The sequence below is a fragment of the Sinohyriopsis cumingii genome, chromosome 1 (genome assembly GCF_028554795.1).
Source record: "Sinohyriopsis cumingii isolate HCF-2022 chromosome 1, ASM2855479v2, whole genome shotgun sequence".
Taxonomy (NCBI): domain Eukaryota; kingdom Metazoa; phylum Mollusca; class Bivalvia; order Unionida; family Unionidae; genus Sinohyriopsis; species Sinohyriopsis cumingii.
In genome coordinates this window covers 64,651,801-64,663,205 of record NC_142961.1, presented here as the reverse complement: position 1 = coordinate 64,663,205, position 11,405 = coordinate 64,651,801, and positions in this window count along the sequence as shown.

Sequence of the window (11,405 nt, the reverse complement as noted above, 5' to 3'; positions counted from 1 at the left end):
TGACTTACACCCCCATTGGACAGATGTCTGTGCCTGGAAAGAATGGGATTTTGAGGCTTGGACCCAAGAAGTGGCCCAGTATTCACGAGAGTTGTTCAAGGAAAAAAAGTCACTTTTCAACCTGTGTTAGTGACGGTGCCAGAAGAAGCGGTCACCCAGGACAAGACTGTCGTGGACATGCCTGAAAGGTCATTCCGGGAGGACACTTGTGTGACCTTACTCCCTATAGATCTGGTCAGAACATTACCCAAAACATGTTGTACAGACACTTGTTTTTATTCCACGTTAATGATTTTCATGTGCCTTTTATCATTGTACTTAAGCCTTTGGCTTTTATGTATTTTTGTCTTTCGTGTTCATGTTTAAAACATTCAATAAACGTGTTCTGAAAAAAGTATATAAACTCTTGTCTTGTTTGTTTTTCGTGTCACAAGTGACATTCCTGACACTATGGCTACTTCTGCTGTCTCTGCTCCCTCTTCCTCCACTGTCAAAGTCATCGACGAACACTTAGATCGTGCCAGTTGGGAGGCTTTGTATCTTCGCCATCCCTTTAACATGTTCATTGCTGGACCTAGCGGTTCAGGCAAAACCGAATTCGTCAAACGTTTGATCGAACACAAACATCATTTGATCGATCGTCCACCTCAACGCATCGTGTGGTGTTACAAAGAGTGGCAATCGGCGTACAGCCTCTTGCGAGAAAGTCAAGGCGATTCCATCGTGTTTGTGGAAGGCATTCCTAAAGAAGACGACGGCATCGTCTCTGACTCCCGTCAAACCCATTTGGTCATTTTCGACGACATGTTAGGAGAAGACGAAGAAGAAATTAAACTGTGGTTCACGCGTAAAGGGCATCACCGTAATGCCAGTGTCGTTTACATCACTCAAAATTTGTTTCAACAAAGTAAAGCCCATCACACCATCAGTCTCAATGTGCATTACGTGGTCTTGTTTAAAAGCCCTCGAGATAAATCGCAAGTGCAAGTCTTAGCCAAACAGTTAGGGACGCCTTGGCTGACTCAGGCGTACGACGATGCCACCCAAACGCCACACGCCTATTTACTCGTCGATTTGAAACCTACGACCCGCGATAATTTGCGAGTTCGTACCCACTTGTTTCACCACTGGTACCAAGACGGAGGGCCTGTCCAGTACACGTCTCCGTCCTCGACTTAACTTCATTCCACAAAAAAATCTATAAAAACCTCAGACACTTTTCATCTGTATCACACAACGTCAACATGACGTCCCTTCAGTCGCATCTTCCCGTCAAACTGATTCGTGCCTTGTATGGCATCAGTCGAGAAAAAAATCCACAAATACGAACTCGTGTCTTAGAAGCTAGTCTCAAAGAAGTCTTACGATGGTTCACGGAGAGAGCACGTCAATTACTACAAGGGATCATTCAGATTCCTCATCAAACCAAACGCTTTTTGATCGAAACAAAGTCGCTTTGACCCAACTGGCCGATACCCGCATCGACACTCAAACCAAAAAGCAAATCATTTTGAAACCTGGAGGGAGCGGTACTCTAGGAGGGGTCATCATTCCCTCTCTCTTAAGATGGGATCCTAATGCCCTCAAAGTTCTCCCCAAGAAAAAAGTCAAACGAAGCTCCAAGAAGAAGAAAAACACCAGGTCCCCAAGGAGACCTGTGTCTCCAAGAACTTCTCCAGTGGCGGGAACCTCCTCTTACCAGACACCACCCCGGAAAAAGAAGAAGAAAAGCCCCCAGAAAAAGAAGCAGAGAAAAAGTCCCCAGAAAAAGAATAGTCCACAGAAAACTAGTCGCAAGAAAGGCACTTCGGCCAGGACGCAATCTTACACTCGCAAACCACGACCTGCAACGGCGGTAACCGCGTCTCCGGTAGCCTCAGGTTCATTCACTTCTCCGTTGATGACACCAAGAACTGAAGAGTACTTGGAGACGTTGATCACACCAAGAACTTCTCCGTTGATGACCCCAAGAAGAACTTCCCCAGTGGCAGGACCCTCCAATTTAGTGGCAGTGGCTGCTGATCACAAAGTACCTTCTCCCAAAATCAAAGTTCAAGAAAGATCGGGCATGTTACAAAGTGTACTGGATTTGTCCAAGCAAGAACTGGCTCGATTTAGTCCGTTGCGTACCCCTGCACGACGTGTCATGGCTGTCCTGAAGTTGATACGACGTAAAGACAATCGGTGGCGACGCGTTCCAGTATAAAAAAAGGCCTGTGACTAAGTAGGGGTATCAGTGTTTTTCGTGCTGAAGACTCAAAGATGTCAACCTCCAGAAAACATCCCTCTTCTAAACAATCCCAGGGAAAGAAAAGGAAAGGACTGCCTCCACGTTTAGTCAAACATGGGGACATGTTATCTGTCCTGTCCAAAGCTTCTTCACCCCTACGAAAAAAACTCATTGAATCAGCCTCCAAAGAGGTCATCGATACCGTGTGCGAATGTAGTTTGAACGTCTTGAAAGGCACGATCCCTTTGTCCAAACACCAGAAACATTGCTTAGGCAAACATCGTCACGTTCTTCGCCAAATGGTTCAAAAGAAAATTCCCATTCGTCAAAAGAAGAAGATGTTGGTCCAACGTGGAGGCATTTTACCCCTCTTGTTAGGCCCATTGTTGAAAGGAGTCTTGGGAACCATGTTGGGATGACTGGTGGGAGCAAAATAAAAAGGCCCTCTGAAGTCCCAAGATCTCAGAATCGACCCCTGACAACCCCATGGAAGGACGAAAACTAGCTTTAGTGCCTTACAAACGATGGATGGAATACCATCGTTGGCAAGAACAATGCACCCCGCATTTACCTCCCAATCCCAATTTGAGCAAGATGTCCCAGTTACAACACGAATTGCAGTCCTTGATGGATCGCCAAGATTTGTCCGAAACAGAAAAATCGCAAAAGTACGGTCAACTCTTGCAACGACTGCAACTCTTTCACCAGAAAGCTTTAGACGAAACAGCTCTACCCACTCTGAAAGATTTTAAGACCTTGATGAAAAGTTCAGCACCATCATCACTACCACCACTACCAGCACTACTACCATCCCCAGGGGTCACCAGAGATGCTACCCCACGAAGACCTGAGGAAGAAGAGATGCAATAAGTGTCTCAAACACCGTCAGCAGCACCCATTTCAAGTAAGATTGCAGCATCCTTGTTGACCCCGTCCCCCACACCCCAACGAGAAGAAATGAAAGCTTGGGTTAAAAAGATGATGCCCACTCCTCCTTCGACAGAAATGATAAAGAAAGAAGGGAAACCAGAAGTGAAAAAAAGAAAAGAAGACCAGAGCCATTCTATTGCCACCTCCACCACCACCACTACCTTCGACTTTTACTCCCGTAGCCAAAGTCTCCGTTTACCTCAAGTGCAACGATGGTTACAAGAACAAGCTACCTACACTTTACACAAACCCATTCGACGCAAGTTTTCCAGAAGTCGCACCCGAGTGGAAGCATTGATCATCAATGGCAAGCCGATTTAGCCGATGTCTCTCATTTGGCCAGCTACAATCGCGGCTACAAATATTTGTTTTGTGTCATCGACGTCTTTTCCCAATTTGCCTGGGTCGTACCCTTGACATCCAAATCGAGCAGTGAGTTAGTGCGAGCCATGCAACGAATGTTGAAACAAAGTGGTCGTCACCCTCTTCGATGACAAACGGACAAAGGCATCGAATTTCTGAACCAAGTTTTCCAAAAAGAATTAAAGAAACGTGACATTCACTTTTTACCACCGAGAATCCCGAAACCAAAGCCAGCATCGTGGAACGTTTGCAACGCACTTTGAAAGAACGCATGTGGAAATATTTTACGCATCACCACACTCTGAAGTACATAGACATCTTACCGCACCTGGTGCAAGCGTACAACCAATCTTACCATCGAAGCATCGAACGTGCCCCGCAAGAAGTGACTCCCGAGAACGAAGTGTTGGTGTTTGAGCGCCTGTTTGGTACGTCCCCGACGAGGGCTGCCCCCAAGAAAAGTGGAGTGTTGACCGTAGGAGATTGGGTACGCATTGGCAAAACGAAACGCACTTTCGACAAAGGTTACTTACCTAACTGGACGACCGAATTGTTTCGTGTCACTGGACGAGTGCATGGCCGTCATCCTGCCGTCTATAAATTGGAAGACATGAACGGAGAAGTGCTCAAAGGAACGTTTTATTTGCCCGAGTTACAACTTGTCACCAAAAAAGAAGACGACGTGTACGACATCGAAAGCATTCTCAAACGCAGAACCCGTAAAGTGGGCAAACGACGTGTCAAAGAAGTCAAAGTACGTTGGAAAAGATATCCACCCAGTTTTGATTCTTGGATCGACGCTTCGCAAGTCATCGACTATAAAAAGAAGTGACCATCATGCCCTTTCACACAGACGCAGCTACGTCGACCACTCCTTCACCCAGTTCTTCTCTGCAAGATTTACAGAAACAACCCTTGTGGGTGTGGTGCGGAGAACGTGTGCCTAAAACGAAAATCGTCTTTTTCTGCCAAATCTTCGTGGTGTATTGTGTCATCGGGGCAGCCATTGCCAATTTGAGTTTGTAACAAGGAGACAAACAATTGTGGACCATTTTATTGAGCAGTTGCATCGGTTACTTGCTTCCCAATCCCTCCCTGAAATTCTCCTCGAACGGGAACAACGGGAACCTTGTGTCCAGTGCCAGTGTCAGTCACCACTCCAACAACAACAACAACAACAACCCTATTTTGGGCGGAGACACGCCTCTGACGTCCAGTAACCCCTCGGACAGCCACAGAACTCTGGAATTATGAGTCACCAAAACCAATTTTACTTAACCTTAGCCAGTGACAGTTCCATGGAGGTGTTTCCCCACAACACGTTGTGCTGTTACACGGCCAAATTACCTCAGGCCATCCCATTAGATCACGAAGCCCATTGGGAAGTGGCTTTGTTGGAAATCATTCACCCGACCCAAGTCCTCAATGTCCTTCCCAATCAAAATTCTTTTGATGTGGAAGTTTATGACGAGCAAATGCAACAGTACTTGGATACGCATGGCAAATATATAATATAAAAACCCCTGGAACACAAAATCAAAAGTACACCACCTATAAGTTGTTCATTCTTGCAGGCTATTATTTTAGTGGTCAACATTTGGTGAGCACCATGGCCTCCAGGTTTAATGTCGTGTTTCTTAAAGCTTTGGAAAGTGTTAATAAAAGTGTCACCCTGGAATACCACAAAACAGCTCGTCGCTTCCTCATGAAATTTCCTGACAGTAAAATCATGGGTTTCATATTTTGTCCTGAATTGTTTGCCATGTTGGGTGGGGACATGAACATGAGAATGGCCATGCTCAAGAAAAACGAATTACCAGTCACTTCCGACAACGATTCTTTTAGCAAGTTATTTCGTACCCCGTTAGAACTGAATCAAGGACTGAATTTGATGTTTGTGTACTCCGAGGTGGTGGAGTACAATGTGGTGGGACACACCTCTGTGCCGTTACTGCGTGTCATTCCTTTCAAAGTGGATTCTGCCACGAACGCTGACGAGGAAGGTGGAAACACTTACCACGTTCACCGCGAATTTGTACATCCTCACTATTTGCCGTCAGCAAGTCGTATTTGGACACGGTCAACACTGCTATAAAAGGAGATCTGGGACAAAATATTCCATTCACCAAAGGAAAAGTCACGGTGAAACTCCATTTTCGAAAACGGTTCTCTCACGACTCGTAAGTCATGTATCTAGTGTACCGAGGCGTTGCTCGACAGCGAGGACACGGATTAGGAGATATGTTGAAATCGGCTTTTCGTTCGGTGGTCCCGGTTTTGAAACCGATGGTGACACGAGAATTGCACGCCTTGAAAGATGCGGCACTGACACAAGGCAAAGAATTTCTCCAAAATGTCATCATCGACAAACAAAACCCCAAAGAAGCTTTCATGAGGGCAGGCAAAAATGTCTTGCTGCAAACAGGTAAAGACCTTTTGGGCCGACGAGAAACACCTATAAATACCCTGCACGCTACCGAGTCAGGCATTCAGCAAGGACAAGGCAGAAAGAGACGACGAAGAAAACACCCCTTCACCAGACTTCACACTTCTAAAGCTAGAAAGACAAAGAAAAGAAGAACCGTTCGAGACTTAGACGTTTTCGATTATTGAGAAAGAGACAAAAATGATGCACCGAGAGTCATGTGCTTGTTCCAAGTCGGAACTGGATCTGTTTGCCATGCCACCCACCATGATGACGATGCAAGAATCCCAATGGGTGGAATTTCATCCCGTCTCCTCTTTGACGGATTCAGCTCCCATCGAGTTTGAAATCAAAGGACAGCCCGAAGATTACATCGATCTGAATAGCAGTTACTTCTACTTCAAAGTCAAAGTAACCGAAGTGGACGGTGACGCCCTCATTAATACGTCCAGAGTAGCTCCCGTCAACAATTTCATGCATTCCTTGTTCAGTGGAGTGGACTTGTATTTGAATAACAAACTGGTCAGCAGCAGCATGGATACTTACCCTTACCGAGCGTACCTGGAAAATCTCTTGATGTACGGAAAAGAAGCCAAAAACACTCACCTGGATGCTTGCGTGGTATGGAAGCCTGACGCATTTGGTGTAAAGTTCGACAGCACTACAATTGATGGGGATGCTTAAAATTTATCGGGATTTATAGAACGAAGAAAGAAAATTGCACTAAGTCGGAGTTTAGAACTGATGGATCGTTTACATTTGGACATGTGGTTGCAAGAAAAGTATTTGCTGAACGGAGTGGATGTCCGCCTGAGACTAAATCGCGGCAGTGCCGCTTTCCATCTGTTGTCTAATGCTAACGATTACCAAACTGTCATCGAGGAAGCCAGACTCTACGTGCGACGTGTGGAAGTGTTACCTAAAGTGGGTAACGACATCAGTCAGACGTTGAGCAGAACGACCGCCAAGTATCCCATACGACGCGTGGAAGTGAAAACCTTCACCATTCCCAGGGGACAGCGATCCATGATCGAAGATCATCTGTTCCAAGGCCAGCTACCCAAACGTTTAATCCTTGGTATCGTCGAGAATACAGCCTTCAACGGAGCTGTCGATAAAAATCCTTTCAACTTTCAACACTTTGGTGAGTCCAAGATCGAAGTCAGTCGCGATGGCATGACCTTGTGTACCCGACCTTTCGAACCTAAATTTGGTGACGGAAATTATTTGAGGTCGTACTTGTCGCTGTACGAAGCCACCGGTCAGTTAGGAACCAACACCAGTCACGGTATTTCGTACGACGATTATGGAGGAGGCTACGCTTTGTGGGCTTTTGATTTCACTCCAGACCAAGGCAGCGACGAAGGACATTTCCACCCTATAAAATCTGGTCAGATTCGAGAGGAACTTCAGTTTGCAAACCGAGACCCTGATGTAATGGTGAACGTCATCCTGTATGCAGAATTCGATAATACCATAGAAATCAACAGTTTGAGAGAAGTCATTCTAGACTATTAGAAGCCATGGAAGACTGTTATCCCTCTTTGCCTAGTGGAGAAACTTTGAAGATGGAATGTGAGGAGACCATGGAAGAAGAAGAAGAAGAATCTCAAGACGAAGAAGTTATCATGATGAAGTCGAGATGGCCAGAACAAGAAGCCCATTTAGTCTCCTGTTTTGCTACATTCCTGACAGATGTAATGAAAGAATTGATCAAGGAAGAGTGCTATGGATGTCACAACGATCATCCCAGTCAAATTCAACATGACAAATGTCTGATGTTGAGCCAAGAAGAAAAATTGGACGAATATCTGGACAAAGCTTGGGGTGTCATCGAGATAGAATTCGTGTTGAACGAGTGGTATAAAGGCTTGGATAAACATTCTTCTCCTCCATTAACGTCTCTGGAGCGCCGTCGCATCGAATCTCTCTTTGACCAGAATAAGAAGTCGGAGCCAAACGCCTTTTACTTGTCAGACATTTTCAAGCAAAAAGTCAGGATCGAATTGATCACTTATCATTACCTGTGAAGAAAAAACCACACAAATCAATGGATACCTGGGAACTTTATTATCTTTTGAACCACAGTTCGTACACGGCTTCTTGGAATCCTGTCGTTTGTGCTAAAGATGAACTCCCTCATCGCAAACCTCAAGACCATCAAGTTTATGTCATCAACACGGACGACAGCCATCTCCCAGGAACCCACTGGGTAGCCGTCTACTTTCCTCAAGAAGGATGTGTGGAATATTTCGATTCGTATGGATTGCCTCCTTTGGAAGACGATATCATCGACTTTATGAGAAGAAATGCTCAGACCACCCGATTCAATAATGTGAAATTACAAGGCACAGATTCCTTGGTGTGTGGACAATATTGTGTGTATTTTATGCATCATCGCAGCCTGGGTTATTCCTTAGAACATTTGGTGACTCATTTTGATCCTCGTTCTTCTTCTAGAAACGATGTGAAAGTAGATCGATGGTTTTGTGACCATTATGCTTATCTTTTGTCTCAAGCTAGGAAACGTAGTGTCCATCAATGGCCTAATGACTTCCAACAGTGGAAATCACAATTTCATTCACAACGTTGTCAGCCCTGTCCAAAATAATGTGTAAATTGAAAAAATGTTTGTGGTTTGAAAAAAATGTTTGATGTTATATTGTTGGATTATTGTTAAAAATGTTAGAGTTGTTGGTTAGTGTTAAGTGATTTTTGAATAAAAAATGTTGTGTTTTGAAAAAAATGCCTTTGTCTTTTGTTTGGCTATAAGAATGTTGATTCATGCTCTTTGACTTCTCTCTGTCTCTCTCTCATGACACTCATTGATCGTTCCGGCTCGAAAACCGTAGATGGATGTTTTCCTTCACGTCCGCGCTTTGACTTTAAGAACCGGGGTAGTTTCCAGTCTAACCATCCATTGTCGACTCATCCTCCTACGAAGATGTGCTCCAAACTAGCTAAGCTAAACGAAGCCTACGTGAATTTGCATAGGGTCAGACACAGTCTGATAACAAAGCCTGAAGAGATAGAGAATGTGAGAACGCTAAAAGTCACTGAAGACCTGATAGAAGAGCTGTTCAGAGAAGAAGTGAACAGGGAGAAAGAAGAATGGACAGAGAAGTACAGACTTCAGAGACAGCAGCAACAGCAACAACAACAACAGCAGCAGCAGCAGCAACCTGAACCTGACAGAAGCTTTGTCGACTGTCGTATCGACACCAAAGAGTTCTTCTTCTCTTTCCGAAGAAGCAGACCTATCGTCAGAAAGTCTATCCTCAGAGGACGTCGCATTCTTAGAAACTAAAAGATTGCCATAGCAAACAAAAAAAACAGCCCTTTTCAGGGCTACCCAATACTCTAGAAAAGAAATAACAATCGATTTGCCAATGTGTGTATGTAGAGTAGTGTGAATATAAACACTGACTCTTTTGTGGTGTGAGTGTATGTGTTTGTGTGGATAGTAGATAATGATCATGGTTTTTTTTTTGCTGTTTGACGTGCGTGGAGAGTAGATTTGGGGTTAGATTTGATTGCCTTGCGTATGTGAATAGTATATTGAAGTGATTAATGAAAATTTTTAAATTAGTAATGGGTAGTATAAAAAGTGAGTGTTTCTTTTAGGTCCGCGCGTTGTTTGGTCATGATCTAGGTAATATCAATTTTGTTTTAGGGGGATGTTTTCCTTCACGTCCGCGCTTTAACTATAAACTGAAAATCGCTTCGCAGTCTAGCTACCCTGTTCATTCGTTAACAAGACAATGAATACCAGAATAAGGAAACTTCCTGAACTCCAGATACATCTGGAATATGTCAGGCGCCTGTTAAATGAACTGGCAGCGGAGGCCATAGTAGAAGAGGGAAGAATAAAGAAGGAAGAGGAGGAGAGAAGAAAGAGGGAAGAGGAGGAAAAGAAAATAGGAGAGAGGATGGCTTACAAGATACCGGAGACAGAGGATTGGGGTGCTGAAGCCAATCATCCTCCCTCTGCGCTCTCAAGAAAAAAAGTAAAAGGAGACTGGGGAAGAAGATGTGTGTGTGGTGCCAGGCCTGGAAGGTGCCATCATTAACCAGGTGTCACAGGAGTTCAAAAACAAACAGCCCTTTTCAGGGCTACCCAAAATTTAGAAAAGAAATAACAATCGATTTGCCAATGTGCGTATGCAGAGTAGTGTGAATATAAACACTTACTCTTTTTCCGCGCGCGCGCGCGCGTGTGCGTGTGTGTGTGTGTGTGTGTGTGTGTTTGTAAGCGCTCACGGACGTTTGTGTGGATAGTAGATTATTCGGTTTCATTATAATGCTTTGCGTGTGTGGATAGTAGATTTGGGGTTTGTTAATTGCTGGTTCACTTATGTGGATAGTATATTATATGAAATGAGAAAAGTAGGGGATGTTTTCCTTCACGTCCGCGCGTTTTAAGTGATAATCTTGGTAATATCAATTTTGTTTTAGGGGGATGTTTTCCTTCACGTCCGCGCTTTTCGTATAAGAACCCACAGTATTCGTCGTTCAAACCATTTTACAGAGAATAAAGACAAGGAAGATGGTGGCTGTAACAGAATTGTTTAACCAGTTGAAGGATATTTGGTATTGGATGGTGGATGGAGCCTATGTAGTGGAAAGGATTGAACGTGAATGGAAGCATGAAGTTACCAGGGATTTTGTCAGAAGGCAAGTGACAAACCTGAAATTAGCTATGGATCTGGTGAAAGAGATGATAGAAGAAGAAGTAAAAAGACTAAGAGGCTTTATAAATCCAGAGTATGTAAAGATTGGTCACTTGAAAGAAGCCATGGATAATGTGCTAAAAGTAAAGTGTTTTTTGGAAGACATAATGGAATGGACAGAGTGGTCATTCGTCAAAAAAGGCCTGGACCAGCTTAAGAAATCGGAAGAACTAATGAGAAAAGTGATGGAGGAAGAAGTAAAGAAGATTAAAGAGAGATGGAATAAAGAAAGAAAAGATCAGGAAAACAAAAATAAACAGGCAGATTTTGAGAGGCTCAATCAGAATTGGATCAAAGTCCAGGAAAAGTTTAAAGCCTTGGGCCATCCAGACTGGATGCCAGAGGAGAAAAAGAAGAAGATAGGAATAATGGAAAAAGTGAAGACTTGGTGGAAGAAGTGGAGGAGTTAGAAGAAGAAGAAGAAACCCAAAGGCCCTTTTCAGGGCCACTCCAATCTCTCGAAAAGAGATCGACTTTCAATTGCCTACCCCTGTTCCATTTCCATAGACCCATCAGGTCGGGACCGTATTAAAATAGGGTCCCGACCCTGTTCCATGTCCCCTTGACGCTCAACAGTCCCATATTCCCATGTTCAATTTCCCTTGTCGCTATATGTTCCCAGGGTTTTTCGTCCATGTTAAATTTCCATAGTCGCTTTATGTTCCCAGGCGTGTTAATGTTAAATTTCCATAGTCGTTATATGTTACCAGGGATGTTTTTAATGGTA